General features: G+C 41.9%; 1 protein-coding gene across 1 annotated transcript in view; it reads right to left on the bottom strand.

Moving 5' to 3' along the window:
• Window positions 1–19266, bottom strand: part of NKAIN3 (sodium/potassium transporting ATPase interacting 3) — an 821388-nt gene that overhangs the window by 181596 nt on the left and 620526 nt on the right. The window lies entirely within an intron of this gene.

Genomic DNA, 19266 nt, shown 5'->3' with positions numbered 1-19266 from the left:
TTGATGGCCAGTATTACTCACAACAAAGGGGTGTGGCCATGGGGGCCAAATTTGCGCCCAGTCTGGCCAATCTTTTCATGGCCAAATGGGAGGAGGATGTCGTCTATGCCCAGCGGAGCCCATCATTGATTTTGTGGGTCCGGTACATAGACGACATCCTCCTCCTATGGAGAGGTACCCCCGACACGCTTTGTGAATTTTTTAGAGGTCTGAATATCAACGATAGAGGGATTTCATTAACCTATCAGACCAGTACTGATAAAATACAATTTCTGGACTTGGAAATTGGAATTACATCAGGGGGTTTTAGTTTTAAAACCCACTTCAAGTCCACTGATCGTAACAGCTATATTGCCATCGATAGCTGTCACCATAAAAGCTGGCTTACCTCTGTCCCCCGTAGTCAATTCATTAGATTACGCCGTAATTGCACTGATGACCGTATCTTTCTAGATCAGGCGAACTATTTAAAGCAACAGTTTTTGGATAAGGGATACCATGCGCCCATTCTAGAAAAACAACTACAAGAGGTCTTACACATAAACAGGAGTACTCTTTTACAGGCTAAAACTTCCCGGAATGATAATGACAAATTTAAGTGGTCTTTAATAACCACCTTTAACATGCAATATAGGCAAGTAAAAAAGATCTTCAGTAAATATTGGGGGGTTCTGAAGAAAGACCCCGTGTTGGGTCCGAATCTCCCCGAAAAAGCGAACGTTTTGTTCAGAGGCGCTCCAACTCTGCAAAGTAAAATAGCCCCTAACATCATTAATCCCCCAACCCGGCCTACTTTTTTTCACAACCTGGTAGGTTACTTCCCGTGCAAAAAATGCAGTGTGTGTCAACATAACACATTGACACAACGCAAAATTTTGGAATTTACATCCACAGTGACAGGGAGAAGTTATTCAATCAAATCTTTCTGCACCTGTAAAACTAAATACGTGGTCTATCTAATAACCTGCCCTTGTGGGAAGCAGTATGTCGGGCGTACCACCAGGCCGTTTTCCACGAGGGTTGGTGAACATATTTCCTTGATCAAAAGTAAATTGTCTAAACACACGGTGCCAAGACATTATAGGGAATGCCACAACAACGATTTACGGGACACACAATTTGTTGCGATAGATAGATATACTCCACCCTGGAGAGGGGGGCCCCTCACGCGAGGGGTCTCCAGGTTGGAGACTTATTGGATCTATGAGCTTCAGTCCCGCTCCCCATTCGGTATGAATGTGGAGTGGGACATTAATGCCTTCATAGATGATTCATAATAAGTTTTGACATGTTTTTCTTTTGTTTTGTTTTTTTTGGTATTTGCAGTATGTAGTTTGGTATCATACAAGTTTACCCGTAGGTCTATCTCACTGGTAGATGTTCGTTCTAATGACGATTTTGTTATTAATATCAATTTTATTTCATTTTATTTAATAAGATCGTTTATTTATATCATATGTCAATAATTTTAAACTATGTGATATATATTACCCATAATATGATATATTTTATGTATTGTTTTTTATTATTAAGATCATTTTATTTGTGGCCACCAGGTGTCATTGTAGCACCCTTTTTAGTAGTACTGGAGAGGAGGTAATGGGTTTATCCCATATCCAGGCCTCGTTCTCACTTTTGTTCCGTACCGGAAGTGACGTTTATTCACTTCCGGTTCCGGTGCGATCACAGATGCGCACTTCCGGTCTCGGATTGTGACCCGATGGTGAGACGGGCGTGCTTCCACACGCATCTGGTAAGTCTATTGAACGAGGGCTCATGTAGGGGGATGTTCGTTTACCACATCACGTAAGCCTTTGCCCTTTTCCTCTTTGTATTAGCACTAATGGGTGGAACGCATTATTATGGAGGCGTGGAACGCACGCTAGGCCGCCATTTTGTTTTAACCGGAAGTGGGGCCGCTACTATCCCCATTCATGCCTCTTACGTCCAAGTATATTGGACATATGGGTGGAATGCACAAAAAACGGAGGCGTGGAACGCACGCCTGTCCACCATCTTGGATACACCGGAAGTGGGCATGATTGTGACACATGGGGGAATAGCATCACTTCAGTGTGTAAGTACCTATATAAGGCAGTATGTCAGTAGTTGGAGCCCACCCCAGATGATGACCTGTAGGTCGAAACGCGTCGGGAGGACTCCGCTACTGCCAATTTTCCTCTGATATGCTTTATTGATCATCCTGGAAATGTGAGTTTGAACAATTTTTTTATTAAAGGATTTTAAAAAAAACGTTATTATGCCATGTTGGCCTTGTTTCTTCATCTTCCATGCCTGAGTCGTTGCCGGAGTTGTACATGTATATGAAAAACGGTGATTACATCTAGTCGTTTGTGTGAACCGTATGTGGCACGATTGGAACATCTAGTTTTGGGACCACTCTGGCCGAGATTACAAGCTCTGATTGACCCCTGAGGCGTATGTCTGCTAGGGTCATATAGATCCGGTAAGCCTGTACCCTACAAGGTGGTGGGATCGTCACAGGGTGAATTATCTTTCTTGGTTACAACACCACAGAATCCTGGTTGATATCATTACACATGTATGAAAGTGGTGTTGCGCTCCTTAAATAAATATAGCAGTAAATATGTGAAGTACACAATGTACAAAATTAAAAGTGAATATTCCTACAAACTATAAACGCATGAAAAAAAGGTGCATTCAATAAAGTGCATACAAGTGCTCGGGTAGGTACATAATATATCCAAAGTGCACAGATTGCAGTGATAATAGAATCTGCAACGTGATTAAAAAACACTCAATAATCTAATATCAAAGGTGCAACAAGGAAAAAATACATATATGACAATAAAATCAAAAAAATAAATAAATTATATAAAGTATATTTCACAGTCCGCATTAGATCATGCACTGCAAAAAAATATATTAATCCACTCTATGTGCAAATATCTGGTAATCCCGTGAGTGAGAAAAAAATATATATAACAATAAAATTATAGACAGATTAATGTATTGTATAAAGTATATTCCACAGTCCGTATCGGATCATGCACTAAAAAAAGTCCACTCTGTGTGCAAATATCTGCTAATCCCGTGAGTGACTCTTTATTCCATAGGTGATAGCGTGCAAGGTGTCCACACACTGGTAGCAATGGCTACCTTACCTTACTGCTGTAAGGGAACAGCATATATCCTTTTGAGCAGGTGGTAGATGTGAACAACAATGGATGCCCCCCTCTCTTGGTCCTCAGTCAAAGGTAGCATATACATCCATAGGAGAAGAGAAAATGCTAATAGTGAAGTATGTAATGCAATCCGAACTTTATTTTTTAAAAAGGACACAGTCCAGGGTACTCACATTTAGCATAAACCATAAATGCAAAAAACTTTACACGAAGCGACAGCCTCAAACGAACGAGCAGGTAGTGTGTACTCAAGTACTACCTGCTCGTTCGTTTGAGGCTGTCGCTTCGTGTAAAGTTTTTTGCATTTATGGTTTATGCTAAATGTGAGTACCCTGGACTGTGTCCTTTTTAAAAAATAAAGTTCGGATTGCATTACATACTTCACTATTAGCATTTTCTCTTCTCCTATGGATGTATATGCTACCTTTGACTGAGGACCGAGAGAGGGGGGCATCCATTGTTGTTCACATCTACCACCTGCTCAAAAGGATATATGCTGTTCCCTTACAGCAGTAAGGTAAGGTAGCCATTGCTACCAGTGTGTGGACACCTTGCACGCTATCACCTATGGAATAAAGAGTCACTCACGGGATTAGCAGATATTTGCACACAGAGTGGACTTTTTTTAGTGCATGATCCGATACGGACTGTGGAATATACTTTATACAATACATTAATCTGTCTATAATTTTATTGTTATATATATTTTTTTCTCACTCACGGGATTACCAGATATTTGCACATAGAGTGGATTAATATATTTTTTTGCAGTGCATGATCTAATGCGGACTGTGAAATATACTTTATATAATTTATTTATTTTTTTGATTTTATTGTCATATATGTATTTTTTCCTTGTTGCACCTTTGATATTAGATTATTGAGTGTTTTTTAATCACGTTGCAGATTCTATTATCACTGCAATCTGTGCACTTTGGATATATTATGTACCTACCCGAGCACTTGTATGCACTTTATTGAATGCACCTTTTTTTCATGCGTTTATAGTTTGTAGGAATATTCACTTTTAATTTTGTACATTGTGTACTTCACATATTTACTGCTATATTTATTTAAGGAGCGCAACACCACTTTCATACATTTGTCTTTTACTCACTCAGGGGAGGGTTTGAACCCCTGTCGGTGCTTTGCTGCAACCATAATCTTTTTTGTTTGTGTATTTTCCTTTTTTCTATAATTACTGTGGCGCGAGGGTAACCTTTCTTTACATTTGATATCATTACACGTTGAGATTGATATCCTGCACGTCTTTATATGGACTTTATATTTTTCATGTTTTATCATGGACTTTTTCACTGTTATTAGTCATATTTGTATGTGTTTATATTGATTGCTTTGCTTCCCTTTTCACCGGGACAAGTATTCATACAGTCCCCAATTAGTTTTATGCACATATACACAGGTCACCACTTTTTTCTTATTAATTGTTTCAATACAGTATTACCCCCATTTTTCTTTTTGGGGTTACTTCACATATATTTTGTTATACAAGTGTACACATACACGTTTGTATTACTTTAAGAGTCACACATATATAAGTTGGGCGCTTACACTTTATTTTTGACATTAATGGCTGTGTGTTGAGTTATTTTGAAGGGACAGCAAATGTACACTGTTATACAAGCTGTACTCTCACTACTTTACACTGTAGCAAAGTGTCATTTCTTCAGTGTTGTCACATAAAAAGATATAATGAAATATTTACAAAAATGTGAGGGGTGTACTCACTTTTGTGAGATACTGTATATATATTATTTTGTTTACAGGATCTTGCTCTTATTCTTCAACAGTGGAAGTGGGCGGTCCTTATTTCTGTACTTTACAGTGCTCACATAAAGATGTGTGGGTGCTGTTGAGTGCAATAGTATCAGGCTGACATACTGACATTATCCCATTTATTGATAATGACCTGGGCTTGGAGGAAGTGGGTTCAATGACACTGGCTGTCATTCAATATAGAAGACTGGAGCTATTTAATGAGAGAATAAAATTACAGCAGGATACAGCTGTGGACTGAAGTTGAACATTGCAAAAAATAAAAATAAACAATGTATGTATGTGTAGCTTTGCCCAAGCAGTGCTAAAATCTGACACACCTCTGCAAAGGTTGGTCACTGTATGGCCACCTTTCTTGAAAAAAATATCAAAATATCAACAAAAACACTTTAAAACACTTGAAGACACACCTGCAAAACATGCTTAAAGTAGTGTGTGCCATCACAATAGCCATCTACTCTGCAACGCATTTTCCTCTTTGCATATGAAAAGTCAATAGAAGTAATTTATGAATGTGCAGAAGTGACCTCTCTATGGATTTACATTAGCTGAAGGTACAGTTTTTAAAATTCAGCATAATTATAAATTATGTCATTGCTAGTCATGTCAAATTGCAAGGCCCTGTCCAATGCTTGCCTAGGGGCAATTTGTATGATTTATATTAGCAGCAATGTGTCTGAGAGAGGTGAGCTGTTTTATGATAAAAGAGAGATGAGAAGACACCTTCAGATTTTTATTACTATTCTTGCAATCCCAAATTACTTTTCTGATTTTGATGCCTCTCTAAATGTACATTTGCCCCCCCGAGTCTTTCAGTTTGTCTGCGCCAATACAAATTTTATGAATAGAAGGCTGCCAGTCATACAAAAATCTGCGGTATCAGCTCCCTACAGACTGTCAACTAATCACTGACTACACTAGCAGTTCAGGCAATATTAAAATAGCTATGCTATCGAGGAACACAGAGCAGGACAAGTGCTAGTTGATGGTAATTTTGGAAGTAAACCAGAGCAATGCCTCATACCAGCACACCCATAAATAATAGAACTGGATGGGCTACTAAGAGCCTTGATGTGATGTGGGCCCCCTTGTTCCATGCAGGTGACTATAAGACCCCTATATGTTGTGCTTGAGCAGGCTTCTAATGACCTATAACCGTCAGACCAGAAATACAACCAAACCTGGGAACTTACCGAATTTGACCTGGCAATACTGGAATTAGCTCTGGTTGCTGTGCCATTACTGGAATGGTTGCATCACCCAGAATTTCTATTCCAGAGATGCAAACAAAACGCAGCCTGCATGATGTCACACATGTTGTGCCCAGCTGGTAAATACCTATAAGGTCTCATGCACACTGGACGTTTTTGGACATTTGCTGTTTTTGGCTTCAGACATTTTTTTTCTACAGTCAATAAACTCTCCAGCATGTTATCCTATGTATCCATGCACACATAGGTTGTTTGTCAGGTCACCTGAGTCCAGGTGACAGATGCACACCCCGTTGGAGTCAGGAGTGCCCCTGTAAGGTAGTGGACCTTACAGCTGACTGCTGTGCATGGAACTCTGGGTGGTTCAGGAAGGCAGGTCCACTGGAGCACCAACACGGATCCCACTGGGAGCTAGAGCATAAGATTCCCCAGGGCGTGGAGTCTAAGTGCCAGCATGTGTTCACCAGAGCCTCTAGTGGTGAGGATGGACTTCGCTGCAACTTACTCCAGGTCACGGCCCTCAGGGTCTCCCAGCTCACGCCCATGGTAGGCTACAGGCGGACAGAGAGGAAGCAGCAGCCCAGAACAACAAGGTATAGTAAGGAGATAAGCTAAAGGTCAGGGTGACTAGCAGACAAGGATAGACAGAGAACACGCCAAAAGGTCAGGGTCATAAGCAAGCAGGGATAGTCAAGAACAAGCCAAGATCGGAAAACAGGATCAGACTTAGGACACAGTGCAATGAGCACACAGATGCCAAATCACACAATACTGATCAGCAGAGCTGGCTTGCACTGCACAGGTTGATATAGAGTTCCCTGATAGGGGCTGGGGCGGAGCCATGCTTTGAGGAGAGATTACTTAAGCACCCAGATGAGAGTGGCTGGCCTCTTAATTTGAACACATGGAGAGATAAGCTGACAGACAAACATTACTGCATAACCATGACGCTGTTATCAAATGTTTTTGGCTGGGGCGTTTTTTGGCTGTAAAAAATCCCCAAAACTAGTGGATTCTGTGAGGAGTTTTTACAGCTGTAAAAATGCCTTAACCTCAAAAAACACTGATAAACACTGATAAATGCTCAAAAACGCGGCTCCCCAGCATTTAACGTGATTGATCCTATTGATTTTTTTTTTAAAAAGTGTAAAAACGCTGAAAAACGCTATTGCAAAAATGCTGAAAAACATTGAAAAACTCACTGCAAAGCTACTGGCATTTTTATAACATTATTATAACGTCCAGTGTGCATGAGGCATGAAGAGGAGGATGCAGAGCTGTGCATGTGTGGTAGCAAAGAGGATTAGATCACAGCAAGCTGCGCTTAGGGTGGAAACAAATGTTGAATGTTGAAACTGCCGCCAAGCTTTTTCACTGGTAGGAATGGGGACATGGAGAACTGAAGATGCAAGCAAAAAGGTAAGCATTTGTATTTTTTATACATGGGTATGTTTGTTGTATGCATGTGTATGGAGTGTGCATGTATATTGTATGTATGTATGTGTATGTATGTTGTGTGCATGTATGCATGCTATGCACTGCATATGCACTGTATGTTCATAGATGGTATTGATGTGCTATGTATGGGAGAGTGGTGGGGAAAAGAATCACAGGGGGTGCTATGCACTGGACTGTATATAATTTTGACTTCTAAACTGTGTACATTACACACCCTTAACACTTGAACTTTGTGCATAACCCACTCCTGATGCCAGTGGCATCAGGAGGGGGGCTGAGGGGGGCTGGAGCCCCGAGTGGGTCCCTAAAAAAGCCCCCGGTCTTGGGGATTCACAATTCTATTATTAGCCCCGAGCCCAAGCGGGGACCGATCTGACCCCAAGCACGGCCGAGTGACATAGCAGGTCCTGCCTTCTGGAGCCTGCAGAGCATATGATGGACTAGTCTAACGCCGGGACCGTGGGACGTGTGACGTCCATCATAGGCGCTGCAGGCTCCAGAAGGTGGGAACTACAATGCAGCCCTCGCGCCACATCTCTGTGAGAAGATCCCCGCTCTGCGATCGGGTGGGCGGCTCTCCTCTCCTGTCATGGCCCTGGCTCTGGCTGCCTGGAGTGCCTGCTGCTGTCTACTCTTCTGTGATGGGCGGGCCACACACTACGGCTAAGCTGCAGGAGGAGGTCGCGTCACCTGAAGTTTGGTCGGGTAGGTCAGTGTATGTCAGTGTGTGTCAGTGTGGGTCAGTGTATGTCAGACAGGTAGGCCAGCGTGCGTCAGGTAGGTCAGTGTATGTCATGTAGGTCAGTGTATGTCATGTAGGTCCGTGTATGTCAGCCAGGTAGGTCAGTGTGTGTCAGGTAGGTCAGTGTATGTCAGCCAGGTAAGTCAGTGAGTGTCAGGTAGGTCAGTGCGTGTCAGGTAGGTCAGTGCGTGTCAGGTAGGTCAGTGTGTGTTAGGTAGGTCAGTGTATGTCAGGCAGGTCAGTGTATGTCAGCCAGTTAGGTCAGTGTGTGCCAGGGAAGTCAGGTTGTGTCAGCCAGGTAGGTCAGTGTATGTTAGGTAGGTCAGTGTAAGTCAGCCAGGTAGGCCAGTGTATGCCAGGTCAGTGCATGTCAGGTAGGTCAGTGTATGTCATGTAGGTCAGTGTATGTCAGACAGGCAACACCCCCCCTCCACACAAACCCACCGCCCACTGCCCCAGTGTATGTCAGATAGGTCAGTGTGTGTCGGGTAGGTCAGTGTATGTCAGCCAAGTAGGTCAGTATGTGTCCGGTAGGTCAGCGTATGTCAGATAGGTCAGTGTATGTCAGATAGGTCAGTGTATGTCAGGTAGGTAACACCCCCTCTCCACACAAACCCAATGCCCCCCCCCCCCCCCAGGTGCCGAGCGCTGAGATCCTAGGGAGTTTCAACTGGACTGTCTGTATTGGGCGTGTATTAAAGCCTGGTACATACTATGAGGGATTTTTTTGTTCAATGAAGCTTCTGTACTAATAATCTAAAGTTAGTACAGCATTCTCCCCACTGAGCTATTGTGTTCTGACAGGGGTACAACCGCCCCCAGCCAAAACACTCCGATCAGCGCTCTCAGCCATTGGCGCTAATCAGGAGTCATTCAGCTGCTGGTTTTCCAGTATGCTCATCCGACAAAAGCTGGCCAAATGTCTGTTTTTTTTAACCGGCCGGTGTCAACTTACTTTCAGCCCGTGTGAACGAGGCTTTAGGGTTCATGCACATTGTCTTAAAAATTTCTGTTTCTACAGGAGTTTTGTGTTCTGCCTGTAGAACCTCTCCATGTTATCCTGTGTGTCCATGCGCATTAGGACAATTAGAGGTACATTTTAAGCTTAATATTTAGAGGCAGGAAAAAAAAAACCTTCTGGTTTGCGTTTCTGATTGGAGCTTTCTGGCGGAACATTTTTTAAACTCACCTAAACTATGCATAAAAAATGCTCTTTATGAGCATTTTTTTCTGCCAGGGAAACTGTCGTTTTTTAAGCCCAGTGTGCATGGAGCCTAGCCCCATACACACTATCCGTTTTTCTGCTGAGTTTTTCCTTCAGATTTACCAAAACCATGTAATATGAGGTCAAACGTTAGGAGTTTCAATGTGTATGTAATCATGCAGGCCCTTCTACTACGTGGTTTTGGTAAACCTGAAGGAAAAACTCAGCAGAAAAACTGATAGTGTGTATGGGGCTTAAGTGGCTTTTTCCTTAATTTCCTTCGCAAATATGCTTGGGCAGCTGAGACAAGCTGTAAGCCTGCACTCTTAGCCAGGGACTGAATGACAAGTTTCTGGAGTTTAACAAAGTGACCATATATTATGCTGGGTGATTGTGTGCTGCACAAAAGTTCTACATAATATTCTATAATGTGATTGCACATATGTATACTCCCTGCAATGCTCCACTCTGGTCAATGAAAGAAGGAAAACCTCACATGCCTTTGCAAATGCTGGTAAAGCATAACAGCTAGCGTTTTTTTACATTTATCTTCTCTGTGGTATATCATTTGTAATTAAAATAAAGTTCTACAAAAAACCACCAATGGTGATGTAGTGATAGCGTTGATTCAGAATTTGGGATGACGATGATGACAAAGGCAGACATGTTTGAAGCCCAGTCTTTGTTCATGGCTGCTCTAAGCCCCTGTACACACGATCAGAGATTTCGACAACCAAATCCGTCGGATTTTGTCCGTCGGATTTTGTCCGTCGTATCTTGTCCGAAACTGTTGCATACACACGGTCGGACTAGGTTGTCGAAAAATCCGATCATTCAGAATGTGATGACGTAATTTCGTTTCGATGGGACTACGTTCAGGCTAGTAGCCAATAGCTTTGATGTAGGAATTTGATCTGAGCATGCGTGGCACTTGGTCCGATCAAAATTCTCTACACATGATCGGAGTATGTCCAATCGAACCAGTTGGTCGGGAAATATTTCCAACATGTTGGAAAATTGGGTCCAATGGATATTCTGACGGAATCAGTCCGCTGCATACCACACACAGTCGGATTATCCGACGACGCGGTCCGATAGGACACATTCCGACGGATTCTCCGACCGTGTGTACAAGGGCTAAGAGACACAAACGAGAAATAAGTGTAGACATGACAGGACTGAAAGTTTGATTTTTGCAGGATTACCCAGTGAAAATAAAGTGGAAAAGCCTAAAGGCTAATGCATCGCATCGCATCTAAGCCCCACCCCCTGCTCCCTCCTCATTGGATTTGTTTGACAGCAGCAGCAGCCAATGGCTCTCACTGGTGCCTCCATGTCCAGTGAGAGACAGAGAGCAAGGATGCTGCTCCCTGGCACAGCACTGGATTAAGATCAGGCTCAGGAAAGTATTTTGGGGGGGGGGGGTGGCTGGAGGGAGCTAATCTTAGAAGATCTTAACCCTAATGTATAGAATGTATTAAGGTAAAAATAAGTTCAGCCTTTTTAAACACTTTAAGTTATGCTATGTGGATGGAGAAATGTAACAAATATAAAGTAGATGTTATCCAAAATTTGCTGCTAAAGTGGAAATATTGAACACAGTAGTAGCAGTATGTGAAAATAAGTATTTTTAGAAATGAGGGCAGCATTGTAATGTACCAACAGAGCTGTAATGCTAATACATATAGATGGTTTTAAAAAATTTAATTAACCACTTCAGCCCCGGAAGGATTTACCCCCTTCCTGACCAGAGCGTTTTTGCGATTCGGCACTGCGTCGCTTTAACTCACAATTGCGAGGTCATGCAACATGGCTCCCAAACAAAATTGACGTCCTTTTTTTTCCCAAAAATAGAGCTTTCTTTTGGTGGCATTTAATCACCTCTGCGGTTTTTATTTTTTGCGCTATAAACAAAAAAAGAGCGACAATTTTGAAAAAAAAGCATTATTTTTTACTTTTTGCTATAATAAATAACCCCCAAAAATATATAAAAAAATGTTTTTCCTCAGTTTAGGCTGATACGCATTCTTATACATATTTTTGGTAAAAAAAATCACAATAAGCGTTTATTGTTTGGTTTGCGCAAAAGATATAGCGTCTGCAAAATAGAGGATAGTTTTATGGCATTTTTATTAATTTCTTTTTTTTACTAGTAATGGCGGTGATCAGCAATTTTTATCCTGATATGGCGGATACATCGGACAATTTTGACACATTTTTGGGACCATTGGCATTAATACAGCGATCAGTGCTATAAAATTGCATTGGTTACTGTAAAAATGTCACTGGCAGTGAAGAGGTTAACCGCTAGGGGCCGGGGAGGAGTTAAGTGTATCCTAGGGGCGTGTCTCTAACTGTCTGGAGGCGTGTGTGACATCACACTGATCACTGTTCCCGATGACAGGGAGTAGACGATCAGTGTGCTGTCATTAGGCAGAACTGGGAGATGCTGGTTACATCGGCATCTCCCTGTTCGTGAGCTCCGTGACACGATTGCGGGTATCCCTCGAGCTTGCGTGGGCACGGCGGGAAATTCAAAGTAACGTACGGGTACATTACTTTGCCCAACCGTGCTATTCTGCCGATGTATAAGTACAGGAGCCGGTCGGGAACCAGTTAAAGGTGAATTAACCCCTAACAGAATTTTTTTTTTTATTAAACCGATATCTAGTTTGTTGTAATACAACTTTTTGAACTGATAAATAAGCTTAAACTGGTTTTAATTTTCCTTTCTATCATCTTCAATTATCTATGTTTTGTGAATGCTTTTATTAAACTTCTTTAAAAACTCAAATATATAACATTTTAAATTTTAACAAATTATTAAATACTAACCACATATTTGCTAATCACTCTCGCAAGGATGAATAAGTAGGGCGCATTATGTACTAACACAATAAAATACTAATGTGTCTTGGTTTCCATGGCTTTATAAATGGAAATTAAAACCCCATTATCATGTTCTGACATCAGAACACATTTAATGTCTAGCAGGCCATAAGTGTGAATGCATTAGTGTCCTCTCAGTTTTTCCAGACTACGAGCAGCTAACATCTAACCCCAAATCTGAAAGTGTTTTCCATGTAAGAGAAACTATTGAAATTCTTGCAGTTTATGTATTACTTTAAAAAATACAATTATAGCCAAATATCGGTTCTACCCCCATAGGATCTGCTGGATAGGATGGGTTCTCTGTTAGTAATAGTACCCAGTAGTAGTGCTATATCAAAGAAAACATTGCACCAAACCAGGTAATAAAGGTAAACTTAATTTATTATCATCCAATATGGTTGGTAACTAGGCAAGCATAAACTGGGTTAATAATGGTAATAACACAATTCAGCATACACATTCCAATGTAGTGTGCCCTGTGCTCTGTCCCATGTAATGTGCCCTGCTCCTGCATAATGTGCCCTGCTCCTGCATAATGTGCCTTGCTCCCACGTAATGTACCCTGCTCCCACATAATATACCCTGCCCTCATGTAATGTGCCCTGTTCCCACATAATGTGTCCCGCTCTCCCCTCATGTAGTGTGCCCTCCTGAGCCCCTGTACCTTGCCTGCTGTCCCCACACACACACACGCGGTTTATCTCAAGTTTGACCCAGAATAGTGCATCTGTGCAGAAAAAAGAAGCACCAGTTTCACATTAAATAGGTACGTTTAATTATAATTTTTTTCTTTAATGCTATTTGTAAAAATAATTGTTGCTATTATCAACAGCTCGCTGATCATAGCGATGTTCCGTGAGCTGTATATTTGAATATTATTTCAGGGGTTCCTTGAGGTCTGCCAGGGGTTCCTAGAAGGTAAAAAGGTTGAGAAATACTGCTCTAGAACAAGGACACTGAGACCGCTAGCACCAACACATGGGGGACACCATATGAGCCTACAATAACACCGTACACTGGGCCCCGGGGCACACCCCATCCTTCCTAATATTTGGACATAGAGGGTGGCTTCCTGTGGACCTATTTCTGGAAATTTTTTGAACCAATCACATCACCCTTGAACACCCAATGATGGGTACAACAGCAGTGGGAACGGCTAAAGGAGGCTCAACAGCTAGTTCTTGAGTGACATACAGATGTGGCCAAGGAAACATCTCTGTACCTGCTGCCTCTGCAGCGGGGGGACTGGGTGTTAGTGAAAAACCCAAAGTTTGGGAGGGGAAGCAAGCTGGATCCCTGTATCTATCTGTAAATAACTATAAAACACCTTATTTGGTATCTTGTATTCTTGTCTCAGCTCTGTAAATGACTTTAAGCGATTTCCCTCGTAGAGTTGGGTTACCTGCCATACTCCATGTTTTTCCCATTCCTTGTTCATTTCAACTTTAAAGTTGCAAGTTTTTATTTTTCCAGATAGGTGAATATTCAGTTACTCCCTTATACCTCATTATTCTCTTAGTTGTTTACCATATTTTTGTCATCAATTTTGAAGTTGGCTGTCTGCAGTCCAAAGACCCTGCTTCTAATGCCTCTACTATAGAGCTACGTGGGGAGTCCAGCATCAGCAGATTCTTGCTCACCTTCCCCCCTCCTGCTATAGCATATCTTCCTAGATGTTGCAACTGAGCAGCCAAATCATAAATATACGGTTGGGGGATGGCTAGGCCTCCCTCACTAATAGTGATTTTAAACTAATCCTAGACTGTCCTTTCTTCCAAATTAATTCACTAAAGAGAGTTTGTATTTTTTTAAACCATTTCTCCCCAATTAAAATTGGGGAATTGTGAAGTAAAAAAAGCAATTGTGGCATCCAGATCATTTTAATTAAATTGGCCCGTCCAGCCACTGATAAGGGAAGCCTGCTCCAGATGTCACATTTCTGTTTAAATTTTTGAAGTAGGGGCACTAGGTTGTCAACAATGTATTGGTTCGGGTCCTTTGATATCACTATCCCAAGATATTTAATTTTGTCAACTATTTTTAACTGGGGTATTCCTATTGGAATGGAATTAATTGGTGAATCAACTGGCATAAGGGATGACTTCTCCCAATTAATAGCCAGTCCCGAAAATCTACCAAACTCTGCCACTATACGCATTACCTCAATTAAAGACCCTTCAGTATCCCCCAGAAAGAATAAGACATCAAGCGGGTACAGAGCTATCCTCTCCTCCCCACACTTCCTTTGGAATCCATGCAACTCCATTGAAGACCTAACTGTACACGCAAGGGGTTCCATTGCTAATGCGAACAATAGAGGTGACAACGGACACCCCTGCCTTGTCCCTCACTCCAGCGGGATCCTTTCTGAATACTCATTATTTATTTTTAACTCTGCAGTTGGGTGTTTATATAAAGTTTTTAATAGTTGAATAAATTTCTCGCCAAATCCGAACCTTTCCAGGACCTGCCAGAGGTAGCCCCTCTCGAGATTATCAAACGCCTTGGCTGTATCCAAGGACAAGATGGCTCTCGAGTCAGTGCCCTCTGTCGGGACCTTGAGGTTCGCATAGACCCTTCTTATATCGACACTAGTAGATCTTCCCGGGACAAACCCTGATTGGTCCTCATGAATCAGTTTTGATATGCATTTGTTCAACCTAGATGCTAACACCTTTGCCACTATTTTGATATCAGAACACAGTAAGGATATTGGTCTGTATGCGGATGCTTCCAGGAGGTCTTTCCCCTCCTTCTGTAAAACAATAATGGTGGCTTCCGACATCGATAGTGACAGCCTCCCCTCCTCGGTTACCCACCTTACTGTCTGTAGTTCTGGGAGCAAAACCCCCAAATTGTTTGTAAATTTCCAGTGGCAGCCCATCAGGGCCAGAGGATTTACCATTGGACATACCTACTACTGTCCGTGTCAGTTCGTCCAGTTCTATCGGAGAATCAAGCATATTCCTGTCATTCTCTGAGAGAACGGGTAGTTTTATTTTCCCCAGCAAACTCTCCATCCCCTCAGTGTCTAAGCCCTGTTGTGACTTATACAATTCTCCATAATCAACCCGGGATCAGATGTAACTTCTCCACGAGGGGTCCTAACCAAGGGTATACCGGAGGAAGTGGAATTAGTCCTCACCAGAAGTGCCAATAGACGACCCATTTTTCCCCCTTCTCCAAAGGAATTCTGTCTCTTATTTTCAGCATTTCTTATTATGGCCTTCCTGTATTCCTGCTGCTTATCTAGCCATGTTTTTTGATTCTCTGGGGTTGGGTCTAATACATATTGTCTCTCTAGTTCCCTCACTTCCTTTCTTAGATTTAGGTTTCTTCTTAATTCTTGCAACCTGTTCTATCAACAACCCCCTATGGAAGGCTTTAGAGGTGTCCCAAATCACCCCCCCCCCCCCGGATGCTGTCCCTTCATTGATTTTCACAAATTCCTTTAACGTCAGCGTTATTTCTTCTGGTTTCTCTATTAGTTCCAGCCATTGTGGATTTATATTCCACCTTGTTGGCGTATTCCTAACTTTCAACTTTACAGTGATAACTAGGGGAGAATGATCCGATACTCCCCTTGGCCAGTACTCTATGTTTTTTATTAGCTGAGATGATTCGCTATTATCTATTACCAGGTCTATACGAGAAAGTGTGCGATATGTACTAGAGAAACAGGAATATTGACGGAAATCAGGATTCCTAACTTTCCGTAAGTCCCACCAGCCCACTTCCTCCAAAAATTGGCTCATCCAGCCTTCTCCTGACCCACCTGTCCTATTCCCTAGTGGGAATCTGTCCTGACTATTATTAAGGATTGCATTAAAATCTCCCATAATTAATATCGGAATGTTCACCTTATACTCTACAAATAATAGCCAATATAAAATCTCAAGTCTAAACGGGGGAGGGATATACACATTCGCTAGAACATATGGTTTGCTCTCTATCAAACAATCCAGAAAAATATAGCAACCATGTGGATCTATATTGACATCTCTGCAGGAGAATGACACTATCTTCTTAACCAATATACTCACCCCTCTAGAATATGAGGAGTACACTGAATGAAAATGATTTATAAACTGCTTTCTATTAAATTGTGTTTTAGTGTCCTTAGTTAAATGTGTCTCTTGCAGACATATCTGTCCCACCTTCTGGACTTCCAGTGCAGATAACACAGTAACCTTTTTAATGGGATTACCCATTCCTCTAATATTCCGGGAACCTATATTTAAAGTTTTGGACATCATCTTATAAATGTAAGTAGCAAAAAACAGTACTGTTCCAGTTTTTCACCCATAGCTGAGGCAAAAACACTCCAAACCATAATATAAAGAAACTTAAGCCCCAAACTAAAAAAGGAGCCTTATAATCAGGGAAGAAAGACCCTTTTTATGTGCTTATTCGCCATACTTGCTCTTCACTCCTAGATTTTTATATTTTTTCCCTATATGCAATTTTTTTTTTCCAAGTGCCCAAATGTATTTTTCCTCTCCTTTTCCCCACCTCCTCCCTACCCCCCCACCAATATATTCCCCCTTCCCTTTTGCCCCCCCTCCTTTACACCCCCCTCCCCATAAGCCTACTTAGGCTAGCCCTTGGAGCATAATGTGTGGCCTCTTCACTCAACCTTTTCCCACTCCACCCTTCCAATCTAACATCATGTGCAAAAAAATTACTCTTCATTCGGTGTTTGTACCCTTTATGTATATGGCTCCCCTCCCTCTTCCACCCCCCCCCTCCTGTTTTATTTCCAACAACAAGAAAAAAAAAACATTTACCCAGTACCCACCATCCTCTCATTTACCCAACTATCCTCACTCTCCTCTTCGGCTCTCGAAAGAAAAAAAAATCATTATTATAAGCTATGACAAAACATCACATATCAATCCCCCGATATGCCCCTATATGTCCTTTTTATTCTCTTCCATCCATTTTGTGGTTCCTCCAGCAGAATCAAAAAAGTAGGTGAAACCCAATGCCATTATACGTAAATGGGCTGGGTACAATAATGCTTATGTGATTTTGTGGTCCCGTAAATTACGTTTGATATTTGAAAACTCTGCCCTGCGTCTTTGAAAATCCGGTGAATAGTTTGGGTATAAAGAGATCCTGGATCCGTTATAAAAAATGGCCCCCATTTCTCTAGCTTTCTGAAGCATGGCCGCCTTGTCCTTATAATTAAACACTTTCATTATTAATGATCTGAGGCATCTATCTGATGTAGATATTCTAGTTGGTACCCTATGAGCTCTCGCGATCGCAAAGGAATGTGAGAATGTCTCTGCCCCAAATGTATCTCTGAGCCATTTTTGCATGAATTCTACAGTGTGGGTGCCCTCACTACATTCTGGCAAGCCTACCACCCTTACATTGTTTCTTCGGAGCCTATTTTCCATTTCGTCCATTTTGGCTCCATGCACACTGGAGCTCATAAACTGCAGTTTATTGGAGTTTGGGTGTTTTTTTTTAAAAGCCCATAAACTCCACTCTATGTTAGCCTATGTGTCCATGCACACATGGACGTTTTTTAGCTTTAATGAGCAGTGGAGTTTATGGGCTTTTTTCTGAACGGCAAAAATTTGCGTTCAAAGTGCCGCTTTCACCGCCAAAAACGGCAAACGCGATAAATGCTCATAAACGCTTATAAACACTCATAAACACGCGTTAATTAGTGTTCGCCATTCTATTAATGCATTGTGGGGGTTTGGAATGCACTCTGGGATTTTTGGAGTGTCCTCTGTGTATTTTTAGTGAAAACGCCCATAAACGCTAATGCTAATAAACGCTCATAAACGCTAGTACAAAACGTTATTAAAAGCAGGTTTTTCAACCAGCGTTTTCTGCCAGCAATCTGGCATCCAGAAAAAGCTTTTTTGAGCTTCAGTGTGCATGGAGCCTTTAACTTTAAAAGTGGCCAAATACTGTTGCATGGTTTTAAGCTCCTGTGTCATTGGGTATAGGCAGTCCTCAACCTCTCCTCCAATATAGTTGTTCTTTCCACAGTTTTTTGTAACTCTTGGCTCATTGAAGTTAATTCTTCCTTAATATTTTATAATTGATCGCTCAGGCTGCCCAACAAGCTTTTACAAACATTAACGGCAGTTAGCACATCTTTAAGAGTTGGTTCCACCTCACTTTGTACATTTAAATCAGGGGCAAGTACAGTCCCAATTCCTGAAATAGGCCCCTCTGGAGATTTTTTATAGTTTATCTTTGCTGTTGAAGGCATTAAGAGTGGTCCCAGCATTGAACCGTGGCTCCTTCTATCTCCAGTACCACTTGTCTGGGATTTAGCTTGCGTTTGTTGTTTAGCTGGCGATTGCACGGGGGTGGGGGTATGTGCGTACTTCTCTAGTTTAACAGTCGAAGCTGCCTTGCCCCCTTTTTCCTTTGCTAAGCGGGTATTTTGAGAGGCTAAGTTCTCCTGGTGCTGCGACTCATTTCCTTTTTCCCCCCTTGTCATAAAAATACTAGGAGGATAGAGTAAATAAATATGCAGACTGGCAAGAACTAAGAATTCTCCTCCTTCCTCCACCCTCAATATGCTCAAATGTCAAATTTGACTTAGACCCCTCTACCTTTTGCCTGCGTGACTTGCGTAGCCCTCTTATAGTGTACACAGTGTTCTATACAGTGTCCTCTGACACCTATCTCCTTCCATGCATTGGCTGACCTGATCCAGTATGTTCCACCCTCTGCTAAGCCACCGGGCTCCAATATAGGAAAGCTGCCACCTCACCTCCGTGCAGTCGCCGATAGCATCCAGCCTCTAGCATCCGGCCTCTA

The sequence above is a fragment of the Lithobates pipiens genome, unplaced genomic scaffold (genome assembly GCF_037356315.1).
Source record: "Lithobates pipiens isolate NorthernLeopardFrog02 unplaced genomic scaffold, aLitPip1_a1.2 Scaffold_19, whole genome shotgun sequence".
NCBI lineage: Eukaryota > Metazoa > Chordata > Amphibia > Anura > Ranidae > Lithobates > Lithobates pipiens.
Note: the sequence above shows the minus strand (reverse complement) of the source record. Positions and strands in the feature narration are given on the sequence as shown.